Genomic DNA, 12,716 nt, shown 5'->3' with positions numbered 1-12,716 from the left:
AAGTACACTGCACAATCTTTACTTACAAAAGAAATCAGGTTTGGACGATCAGGAGACTGTGAGTAGCCACCCAGTGAAAGTCATGATTGCTTGCTCAGCTTTTTAATAGAAGCCAGTTTTCACACCTGGAATTCATGAACTGGAGGAGAGGCCAGATCTTCAGGAGAAAGCATCCTAGAAAATCAGCTCAAGTATAGAGTAGTATTTCCCTAATCCTTCCAAAAGGGGCCGTCAGACATTTATAACAGGGAGAGAGAAATATCCAAATATTTCAGGAACAGAGGATTCAAATTAATATCCAGGTTTCCTGACTCCTCTAGTAAAGCAGAAAAGGAAAGATAGCGCTATGTCCAACTCTTGGGATCCCATGAACTGTAGCCTGCCAGGCTTCTCTGTCCATGGGATTCTCCAGGCAAGAATACTGGAGTGGGTTGCCATTTCCTTCTCCAGAGGAAATTCCCAACCCAGGAATTGAACCCAGGTCTCCCGCATTGCAGGCAGATTCTTTCCTGACTGAGCTATGCAGGAAGCAAAGTAGGAATCTAAATGAAGTAGAAGTATATGGCCAAATGATGAATGATGTTCAGGCCTGGGTCTGGCTTTCAATGTCCATTGGGTCCAAGGACCTACCCAGTGGCTATTTCCCAGTCCCTGTATAAATAATTTTAATGTATATTTATTTTAATATACTGCTGCAGCTGTCACTTCAGTTGTATCCGACTCTGTGCAACCCCATAGACTGTAGCCCACCAGGCTCCCCCGTCCCTGGGATTCTCCAGGCAAGAACACTGGAGTGGGGTGCCATTGCCTTCTCCAATGCATGAAAGTGAAAAGTGAAAGTGAAGTCACTCAGTCATGTCCCACTCTTCGTGACCCCATGGACTGCAGCCTACATAGGCTCCTTTATTGTGTAACAAGAGCTACTGCAGTTAGGAAGACCAAATGAAACCTCTGCAATTTGACCTCTCTCTCTTGCTAAGACAGCTACAAAAAAAAAAAAAAAAATCAGTAAACTGATACAAATTAATGCCACCTAAAGACCTAGAAAATATAGGGTAGTGTATCCTATTCTATCTCCATTGAATTTACCGGTCTCTACATTATAAAAGTCTGATGAATTCTAAAAGATAATGATAGGTTACTGCCAACTCGATTGAATAATATCCCAATTGCAGATGTAGTCCAAATGTGGTATATTTGCTAGAACAGATAAAAATAGCCCCAAGTTCTTGATATTTGGGCTTCCTAGGTAGCTCAGCTGGTAAAGAAGCCACCTGCAACACAGGAAACTCTGGTTCAATTCATGGATTGGGAAGTTCCTCTGGAGAAGGGATTGGCTACCCTTTCCAGTGTTTTGGGGCTTCCCTGGTGGTTCAGATGGTAAAGAGTCTGCCTGCAATGTGGGAGACCTGGCTTCCATCCCTGGATTGGGAAGAGCCCCTGGAGGTGGGTATGGCAACCTACTCTAGCATTCTTGCCTGGAGAATTCCTATGGACAGAGGAGCCTGGTGGGCTACAGTCCATTGGGTTGCAAAGAGTCGGACACAACTAAGCGACTAAGCACAGCACAGCACTTGGTATTTGGCTACTGATCTGGTGAATAATTTTTATTTCTTTTCCATCCCTATCAAAAGGGTGGATCAAAAGAATTTTGCATTCAAATAAAAAAAACAGTATTCATTTGCAGTCACACCCCAGAATTATGTGAAAATTCTCTTATATTCTGTCAAAATATAAACTAAACAAAGCTGGACTCTCTTGACATTTCTCAGAGCATCCCACTTGTCCACTCTATAATGTCTGTGTGTGTGCGCATGCTCAGTTGTGTCTAACTCTGTGATTGCATGGACTATAGCCCTCCAGTCTCTTCTGTCCATGGGATTTTCCAGGCAAGTATACTGGAGTGGGTTGCCATTTCCTACCCCAGGGGATCTTCCTAACCCAGGGATTGAACCCACATCTCTTATGTCTCCTGCGTTGGCAGGAGGATTCATTACCACTGAGCCACCTATGACTTCATGCTAAATAATTGGCACAAATGAGCAAGATATGGTAAGTAGGTTAGAGGCCTCAATAAGACACATACCCTCCAGAAAACAGGAGATACCGTGATGAAGATACGTCAGTGACACTTTTAGGATCCAGTGGTCTGAGACGTGCTGTGCCATACCTTCCAAACTAAAGGACAGATGATTGTATTTTCTGCTTCACGGGGTGATGCAGGAAGCATAATGTCTCATAGAAGTTTTCAGGTTCTGGAGAAAGCGAATAACTCACTTGGAAATATTGCTGTAATTCATAACCCTGAATGACCCAAAAGGCAGACATATTTGATGAAGCCCAGAGGAGAAAAAGGCTCTGTGGAGGGTTCAGGCTCCCTGCAAGTGGCCCTGCTGCGAGGATTGCATGTCTTGGATGACTGTATAGCATAACGAGTATTAGTGTTTGTGGAAGACACCGTGTGGAGCTTATAGCAAAGTTCAGGGACAAGGACTTGGCTTGTTCCACTCAATAAGCCCCAGACCAGCTAAAGGTGCTAGCTGAAACAGAAAACTTTAGAAGAGGTGGTAGAGAAAAGAAATCGTGATACATTTTAGAGTCACTTAATTTTTTCTTTTAGTATTTTAAATACATTAGAATCTGTTTTAATTTTAATTTACTGACCTGGAGAATGTATTTGTATCAAGTTTGAAAGAGTGCTGGTGGAAAGGATATAGTTTAGGGTCAGACAGAATCCATGAATTCCACATCCAAGATCCAACTCCACACTGTGTTGTCGTACCCACTAAGTATCACAAGCTATGACAGTATTTTATTTAAGCCTCTGTAAGTGACTGGGTGGGGCTTCTCAAGTAGCTCAGAGGTAGAATCCACCTGCAATGCAGGAGACCCAGGTTCAAACCCTGGGTTGGAAAGACCCCCTGGAGCAGGAAATGGCAACCCACTCCAGTATTCTTGCCTGGAAAATTCCATGGACAGAGGAACCTGGTGGGTTACAGTCCATGGAGTGGCAAAGAGTCAGACAGGACTTAGCAACTAAAAACAACAAATCGACTGGATATAGATATGGTGATCTCAAATGAACAAATGTGGAAGTCAACAGTTTTAGGAACTAAGGACACAAATTCACAGGGTTGATACCATTTGAATGACTGATTCTTTTGTTCATTTAGTTGTTCATCTTTCTTTCCTGCTGAGAATCCATTCCTGATGACTGGAGAATAAATTGTAGTCATCAATTCCTCATGTATATATTTGGCTTTGTATATTTCAAGCTCCACTAGTGCTTTCAAAATCAAAGAAAAATAATTGCTTTATATTCATTTTTTTATTAACCAGAACACATAGGCTCTGCTTCCTGATTTGTTTGGTTCTTGGCAATTATGTTACGGAGGTTGCATTCAACAACAATAACAAGAGCAAAAACAATAATAATAAAACTAAATGTGTTGAGTGCATTTTGTGTACAAGGGACTGTTTTGAATAATGTTCATGTATAACTCATTTAATCCTCAAAATGGCTATTAGAAGGAGATACAGATAACATATGCATTTAATATTTGGGAAAATTGAAAGCCAAGAGCTTAAAAATCCCTCTTTGAATTCCCACACTGAGAAAGTGGTAGCAATGGATTTTGAACACATACTGTCCAACTGCTGTGAAAATACAATCACCCCCCTCACTGTAGAAATTACCTCCAGGCTGTATAAAACCTAAATCTATGGAGCTCTGGGTGACTCTTGGTTCCCTTGAAGCGCTTGCCTACAAACTATGGAAAGACAAGGATCCGAAGGACTGTATTAACATACGGTGATTACAAAAACAGCTTTCTACTTGACAACAAAATAGAATTTACTTTCTCTGTTTTTCAAATGGTATTGCTAACTTAGGAGAAGGCAATGGCACCCCACTCCAGTACTCTTGCCTGGAAAATCCCATGGATGGGGGAGCCTGGTAGGCTGCAGTCCATGGGGTCGCTAAGAGTCGGACATGACTGAGTGACTTCATTTTCTCTTTTCACTTTCCTGCATTGGAGAAGGAAATGGCAACCCACTCCAGTGTTCTTGCCTGGAGAATCCCAGGGATGGGGGAGCCTGGCGGGCTGCCATCTATGGGGTCTCACAGATTCGGACATGACTGAAGCGACTTAGCAGCAGCAGCATTGCTAACTTATGGTGGTGTAATCAACTTAACGTAGGAAAAATGTCTAAGAAATTTGTGTCTTAATCCTAGTCTTGCCATCAGTGTATGTGAAACCACAAGTCATTTAACCTTCTGAGACCATATTTCCTCATGCATAAATAGCTATCAATGCTATTACCTGTTAAGACTGTTTTAATAATTAAATGGATTAATATTTGTAAAGCACTTAGCAGAATGTCCTTATTTCTTACAACAAACAAACAATAGCGACAACAATAAAGAAAATGGGTAATTTCCAGCATTGGAGTAAATGATTCTATGTCTTTTGAGAGCTAGAAAGCCAACCTCACCTGATCAAAAGCTTCCACTGGAATTTCTGTCCTCAATAATGTTTTAAACATTTCTGTGTGTGTGTGTGTGTGTGTGTGTTAATCACTCAGTTGTATCCGACTCTTGCAACCCCATGGACTGTAGCTCGCCAGGCTCCTCTGTCCATAGGGATTCTCCAGGCAAGAATACTGGAATGAGTTGCCATTCCTTTTCCCAGAAACATCTCTGAGGCAGTTGTAATAGTCAGAAATTTGTGTAAGTATTTAAACGTGAGAGGAATTCCACTGTCTACTTTTTATAGCTTTATGAAGTTTCTCAAAGCAGCTCTTTCCCTTTAAATTCTATGGCAAATTAAATACCAGATGTTTTTTAAAAAATCATTTCTTCTCTGATACCAACACCATGATTTTCCTTTGGAGAAACACCAGTTAGCCCCTCTCAGAATATGCAATTGTTGGGAGAGAGGGATAGTTTTGATCTTAGCTCCAAGAAGGACAATTTGAGTGGGATATTAGAGGTGATCCATGTCTGATCAATCAGAGAATCATATTCCTCTGGCCAGGATGATTGTTATAGAGATGGACTTATGAACCAAGGCAGAATGATCTGAGTCAATAAGACTCATTCTGGACTTAGAAAAAAAAAAAAAGCTATTGGAAATAAACACACTCTTTCTACTGACGTGGCTGAGAGGATAGGATAGAAATATAACCTTACAGCTGCTGGCAGCTATCTTGCCATCATGAATATAAGCTCTGCCTGAGAGTGGGACAATACAGAGGAAAGCATAGTTCAGAGATAGATAAAGTTTGAGTCCTGAGGATATCATTGACCTCCTGTGGATCTATTTGTATCTGAAGCCAGAATAGGACCAAAATTTTCAGTTACCAGGGCCAACAAATTATCATTTTCCCTAAACTAGGAAAATTGGTCCTATATCACTTGCCACTAAACAATACAAGATAGTTACTCTCTTGACTTCCAAGCTTTTGGAACTGCCAAATGCATTTGAAATGCTCAGCACTATTGGCAACAAATATTCCCAGACTTTTAGACATGCTCTCCATGCCTGTTTCAGTTAAGAGCTTGCTTTCGAGCTCTAACCATTGAATGGGCTTTGCCCAACTTCTGGTCTTGCCACTCTGCCTTTCCATTAAGAATCTGAGTATAGCATTTGAGCTCTTTATAACAGAATGGCAAGATTGCTTTGCATAAACACACATGACTTCTTCCAACTCATTCCCAAATGAGTCCTCTCCATCAGTGCATAGAGATGCCCATAGCATATGGCTCCAACTACACTATTACATTTGCTCCCTACAGAGATTCTCTGGGTCAGCTCCGGGAGACAGTAATTACTCCTTGCATGAAGTAGCTGTTTATCATTCAGGGGCTTTTGTAATTGATGTTTCTTACACCAGTGTTTCTTTCTTTTTTGAGATGCCTCAGAGAACTGTAGACTAACTTTTTTAGGTAACATTTGCTTTTCCTTAATTTTTTAAGGCAATACCATCTTATGATGAATTTGGTCCATTATTACAAAGACCCTGAATTCACATCAAGCTCATTGCTTTCATAATGATAGATAACCTCTTGAAAAGAGTCACTAGGAATTTGGGGAAAGGAAACCACATATAATTATTTACAATTATGACATTATCTCTTGAAATTGCAAAGAAGCTCTTTAAGATGGATATCAAAAATTTCATATTACAGTCAAAGCACTTACTTTGTTGGGATTTTTTTTGTTTTGTTTTTTAGGCAGAGTGCTATGTTGCCTCAAAATATTTACACAAGGAAATGTCATCTGTTCCCACCTCTTTAGAATGCTGTATTTAACATTCCACAGACTTGAGACTCATAATAACTGTGCAAGCTGAAATTACCAGGGCAGCTTCTTAGTTGGCCTAATATAAGTATAAGAGAGGAGATTTTAAGCATGTGCCCACCTGATAGAGGCTCTTATTTGAAGAACATTATAGGTAAATTGGAGAGAGCATAGGGCAACAAAAACGATAAATGGAATGGAAGGGGTTACAGAACATATGAGAAGAGATTAAGAAAAATGGGATTGTTTGTCTTGAAAAAAGATGAGTCTGAGGTGAATTGATTGAGGAATTTGAACTAGCTAAGGGCCACAATGCAATTAAATTTGATCCCATTTGAAGGTATACCTTCAAGCAGAAATATATGAAAGGTGAATTAAAGGACTGTTATTTTATAGAAAGTGTAGTGACAAGCAAAGAAAAGATTTGTAAGTATTAAGTTGATATAAAATTGTATTATCATACTTACAAAATTATTTGTAATGATTAATTGAAGACTCACAAAAGCAAAGGAGAAAGACAATGGGAATCAGTATCTAAGGTATTGGTATGGTTTTTAGAGGAAACACTTATGTTTATTATTTTCTATTTGTATTTTATTGAAATCAAGCTATTTGGGTTATATTCTAACTTACATGTTATCTAATTGATCCTGTGTTTGGTTTCTTTATTTATTAAAGAGGTGACAGAGGTAATACTTAACAGTGTTTTTTGGATATTAACTAAACAAAACTTGCAAATATATTTAGGCTATATGTATTATATATGCATATAGTTATCAAAGCCTTCTTACCAATGTAAATGCAACCAAGCACTGTTTTGAGAAAACATGTTATAGAGAACTCTTTGTAAAGAATTCAAATAATTTACTTGTCTTCTCTATTTAGTTCCAAAGCAGACTGAGGCAGGAATCAAAAATACATAAAATAAACTGAAATATTGAAAATAGGTGCAGTGGGGGAAAAAAGTCAGTAACATAAAATGTAGTGAGAGATAAACCTAAATCATATAGTATGTAGATTAATATGGATACACTAAAAATTTTCTTCTGTTTCCTCCCAACCAAATAGTTAAAAAAAAGAACCAAACCCTGAAAGTTATACAGCAAAGTAAATCAGTATGGCAAAGAAAAACTATTCTTGGCACTATGGCCAAAAAGTATGCTTTCTAAGTTCTCTCCTAGAGCACTAGAACTAATGAAAAAATTCCTCAATAATATACGAAATAATACACACCATAATATTTATAGGACTATTTATTTTAGTGTTCAATGGGATAAACAATTAGCATAACATCAAAGCATAATTTATTGAATACAATCCAACGAGCATTGTGTAAGTTTTTAAAAGTATCCAGTTCTTTTTTAACTCAAACATAATAAATTTTATTAATCTGTTTATTCTGTTTCTATCAAGTCACACTGAATACCTAACATTTGCCACCATTAAGTTAAATCTGTAGTACATACAGAAATAATGCATAGTCCCTTAGTCAATTCTGCTTTGGATTTAATAGAATAGCTGATACTAGACTGAACCTTTCACCAAAACCAGTTATGAAATCTGGATAAAATACCAAGGAAAACAGCTATTTGAAAATATAGAGAACAACCAAGTCAATCAGGATTTGAGAGAATCCTAGGTAAATAGTTCAGATTATCCTGAGACTCTGGAGGGGCAAAAGACACCAAATTGGTCTTCCCTGATCAAGGTGATGTAATTATATTCTATCCATTTGCCAGAAGAAAAATAAATCCTCTGAAAGATAACATCATCAGAATCTTAAACATTATTTTATGAGATTTATTTAATTGAATGCCACATATTGTACAATGTTGACCAAAAATAGAGAAGAAACATAGAAAATAAACATATTAAAAAAAACACTTGGGTGAAACATTTGTTAGAATCATCCAACAGAACTTTAAGATAACTAAGATTACCATGTTAAAGTATATATAGAAGGACAATATTGAAATTAAACTTAAATATATGAGAAAAAATCAAGTGAAAATTCTAGTTATAAAAAAGAAAATATCAGCTATTAAGAAATCAATAGATTCTTTTGATAGAAGATTAAATACAATAGAAGATAGGATTAGAGAATGGGAAGATAAAACAGTAGGAAATATTCATTTTGAGGCATTGAAGGAAAAAAATGCAAAATGCAAAAAGGAGCATTCCAGCCATCCAGAATACAACAAAGATGTCAGACATATCTGTAATTTGAATCTCAGAGTAGTGGAAAGAAAGAGAGAATGAAGCAAAAACATTTTTAACAGATACCAAAAAAAAGAAAAACATTTTTCAAAACCAACATGATATATTAAGCCACAGATTAGAAAAGCTTAGAGAAACCAAAGCAGGATAAATAAATATAAAATAAAGCTATATCTAAGAATACCATAATAAAATTGTCAAAAAACAGAAACAGAAAAGTTAAAAACCACAAGCAAAAGACATATTATTTTCAAAGGAGACACATAATAAATGTCACAAAACAAAAACAAACAGAAAACCTAAAAACCACAAGCAAAAGACATATTATTTTCAAAGGAGGCAGTATATAGATAAGATGAATCAAGAAAATATTGGAATTACTTTTAAACTACTGAAATAAAATAATTGTCAACCTAGAATCCAATTGCAACCAAAATGATGCCTCAAAAATGAAGGCAAAGTCATTTCAAACTGTATTAGTATTCTATTGCTGCCACTATAAAGCACCACAACTTTGGTCCAGTAAACAATACAGACTTACATTATCTGTAGTTCTATAGAGTGAAGTCCAACACTAGTTTCAATGAATACAAAGTGTTGGCAGGGTTGAATTTCCTTCTGGAAACTCTAGAGGAGGAGAATTCATTTCCTTGCCTTTTCAAGATTCTAGAGGCCATCTCCATTTCTTGGTCTGTGGCACGCTTGCTGTATCTTCAAAACCAGCAACAGTGGACCTAGGCTGTCTCACACTGTCATCTTTTTGGTTCCCTGAAGTCGGGAAAAGTTCTCCACTTCTAAAGATACATGTAATTAGGTTGAATCTCTGGATAAGATTCTCATCTCAAGGTGCATAACCTTCATCACATTTACAAAGTCCTTTTCGTCATGAAAGTAACATAGTGTGTACACAGGTCTGAGCATTAGGGTGTGGGCACATTTGGAAGTCATCATTCTGCCTCCCTGGCTTCCCAGGTGGCAGTAGTGGAAAGACCCCGGCTGCAAATGCATGAGATGTTAAGAGATCCAAGTTCGATATGTAGGTCAGGAATATCGCCTGGATGAGGGCATCGCAACACACTCCAGTATTCTTGCCTGGAGAATCCCATGGTTAGAGGAACCTGGCAGGCCTCGGTCCATTGCAAAGAGTCGGACACAACTAAAGCAACTTTAGCACACACGTGCATGCACACACACACACACTCTGTCTACCACACAGAAAAACAAAAAGTTCAAAAATTTGTTTCCAGTGGGACTTCACTGATATAACTACTAAAGGGAGTTCTTCAAAAAGAGGGGAAATAATTCTAATAATAACCATGATAATTCAGGAAGAAACAAAAACCATCAAAAAGGTAAATATGTGGATAAGCATAACTTCTTAAAATGATAATAGAATCTTGAGGAATGAGATATATAGAGAGTCTAGTGATGTGCTGGAGTCAGCAAGCACTGGCTTGTTAATTGCTTACTGTAAATTTGCAGGAATTCTAAAAGTTGGATGTAGAACACAGTATTTTAACCATTATCAAAGATTAAATTGTATAATATTATAATAAAATGATTTATAGTAATAGCAAATGTAATAAATAACAAAAACCCCATAATTTCTCATTCATTATCTTATTACATTTTATCTATGCTTCTGAGATTATTTCTATTCTATATCTATGATAGAAATACCACATGATGGTGTATTAATGCCCATGTTTTCAACATGCATTCAGTGCACAGCATTGAAGTTGGCTATCCTGGGAGTATTTACACCATAAAATTGGCATATACTAATAAATTAGTACTTGATTTATTATTTTTGTTGATTGTCTTAAAAATGGCAAAAGTGTTGATAAAGATGTTGATAAAGCAGAATGTCAACCATTTTAGTAAAGAAATTGCTCGTCAATTTATTAAGTTCTGACAGTTATCTTTTTTTCATTTTCATCATTTATGTTGATGTAACCAAGATATGAATCCACTGGTGTTATAACTATATGTATTTATCAAATTCAACCATAGTTTGAATAAGGATACAAGAGTTTCAAAAAATTCAATGTAAGCATTCTGTGAGAATCAGTTGATCACAATGGAATTTATAATAGATAAAATTGCCCGTTTTATTTTTATTTGAAAACTTAATGCTATACATGCTTTATATCAAGAAAAAGTACAATAAGCTCATAAATGTATCTCTGCATACATTTTCTTCCAGAAGAAGCAGCTGCTAAACATCTACTGATACATACTAAAGTAGGCCCAAAATATAGTCGTAGCACAAAAGACGGAGTTAAAGTGTTAATATTTGCATTTTCTGAGAGATGGTAAAAGTTATTAAGATCAAGAATGCAAGTTGTAATTTCTAGGTTAACCACTTAAAGAATTAGTTAATGACAACTTAATAGAATGACAGAAGATAATGCAATAGAGACTACTATCCAGAAAGTATAAAGCATTTTATCCATTACCATTTAATGTAATTACTGACATATTTGGACTTTAAAGAATCATTTGATTTTTTAAAAGTTTAATCCATCTAATTTTATTCCTTTTTTTCTTTTTCTTTTCTCTGAGTGCATGGGTAGACTCTTAACAAAATTGTTAACATTTCTGTAGTGATTTCCAGCCTGACTTTTCACTACATGTTATATTGCATGCTATTAAATATTCTTTGAAACATCATTTTTAATGGCTACATAAAAATCTCATTATATGTCTATTATTTATCCTTTCCCCTATTGGTTGGTATTTGCTTTTTATGAGCTATTATGAGCAACACTATGAAGAACATCCTTTACCACACCTTTCTTTGGCAAATCTAGGATTACTCCCATAGGGTAGATTCCTAGGAATACAATAAAAAGGTATGGATTGTTTTAAGAAATTTATACATATTGCTAATTGACTTTCAGAAAGGTGGTGCTAATTTACATTCCTTACAATAGTTAAAAATTACCCTTTTCCACTAGAGTTTTATCAGCATTGAACATTATTACTTGAAAATACCTTCTCTAATTTTTAAAATTGGAAATACATGTTCATTGCATTTTGATTTTAATTTCTTCGGTTACTATTAAAGCTAAATAGTTTTTTTAGTTTATTGGCCACTTATATATCATCTGTGAATTGTTGGTTCATATCTTTGCCTCAATTTTCATTAATTTTCTTTCACTTTTTTTTGGTCATGTTAGGCAGTTTGTGGGATCTTAGTTCCCCAACCAGGTATTGAACCCTGGCCCTCAGCAGTGATAGTACAGAGTCTTAACCAGTGGACCACCAGGGAAGTCCCTAATCTTCCTTTTTAAAAAAAAATTCCTGTATTTTCATGATGAGTAATTGATCCGTGGAATTACATATAACAATATTGATCAACTGGTTAAGTATTTACTGAGATCCTAACTTTAAGACTTATGATAGATACGAAACATGTAACATCCCAAGGAGCCCATAAAATTAGTGGACAGCTGTTGATTCATTTTATAACTTATTCCAATTCATATTAGAGTATATAACTAAAGGCCAAGTATGTATAATAACCAACCGGTAAGTATATACACCAGGAAATACAAGTAATTGGAAAATATTTTTTGATGGACTTGGGGGATGCATTGAGCCTTGAAGAAAGAACAGTGTAGATTGAGGGAAGCAATCTAAACACAAATGGTTTGAAGACAGAGTATATGTGTGCAGGTGAGGAGTAGGAGTGGGATTTTTGAGCGAGTGCTTTTAGCAGATGAGTTGATGCTGACAGTTGAGATTATTGGTGGCGTGCAACACATGATTTAGCATTTAGTAGACTGTGATCTCTTTCCATTCAAAATCTATTTCAAGATTCACTCTTGAGGCAAAAACCAGCAATAACAAGGAAGACAAAGATGACCACAACAAGAGAAGAAAACCAACCCCACCCCTACCCAGAGTGTGCTATCTACAACTCTTTATAGTGTCAGCTCTAAACATGGAAGGCTGAGGGAGACTTCCTAGAACAGATGCCCTGCACAATAAAATCAAATATAAATGTGTAAGTGATCAGATGTACTTCACTCCACTACAGACAGAAAGGACAAATGAGGCCTTAATGTGCATCTTTTATAGACTTCTCTAGGGATCATAGTTTTTTTTAGGTAGTGCTCAGATGCTCAGTCGTGTTCAACTCTTTGTGACCCCATGGACTGTAGCCTGCCAGGCTACTCTGTCCGTGGGATT

This window comes from Bos indicus, chromosome 6 (assembly GCF_029378745.1).
Source record: "Bos indicus isolate NIAB-ARS_2022 breed Sahiwal x Tharparkar chromosome 6, NIAB-ARS_B.indTharparkar_mat_pri_1.0, whole genome shotgun sequence".
Taxonomy (NCBI): domain Eukaryota; kingdom Metazoa; phylum Chordata; class Mammalia; order Artiodactyla; family Bovidae; genus Bos; species Bos indicus.
Note: the sequence above shows the minus strand (reverse complement) of the source record.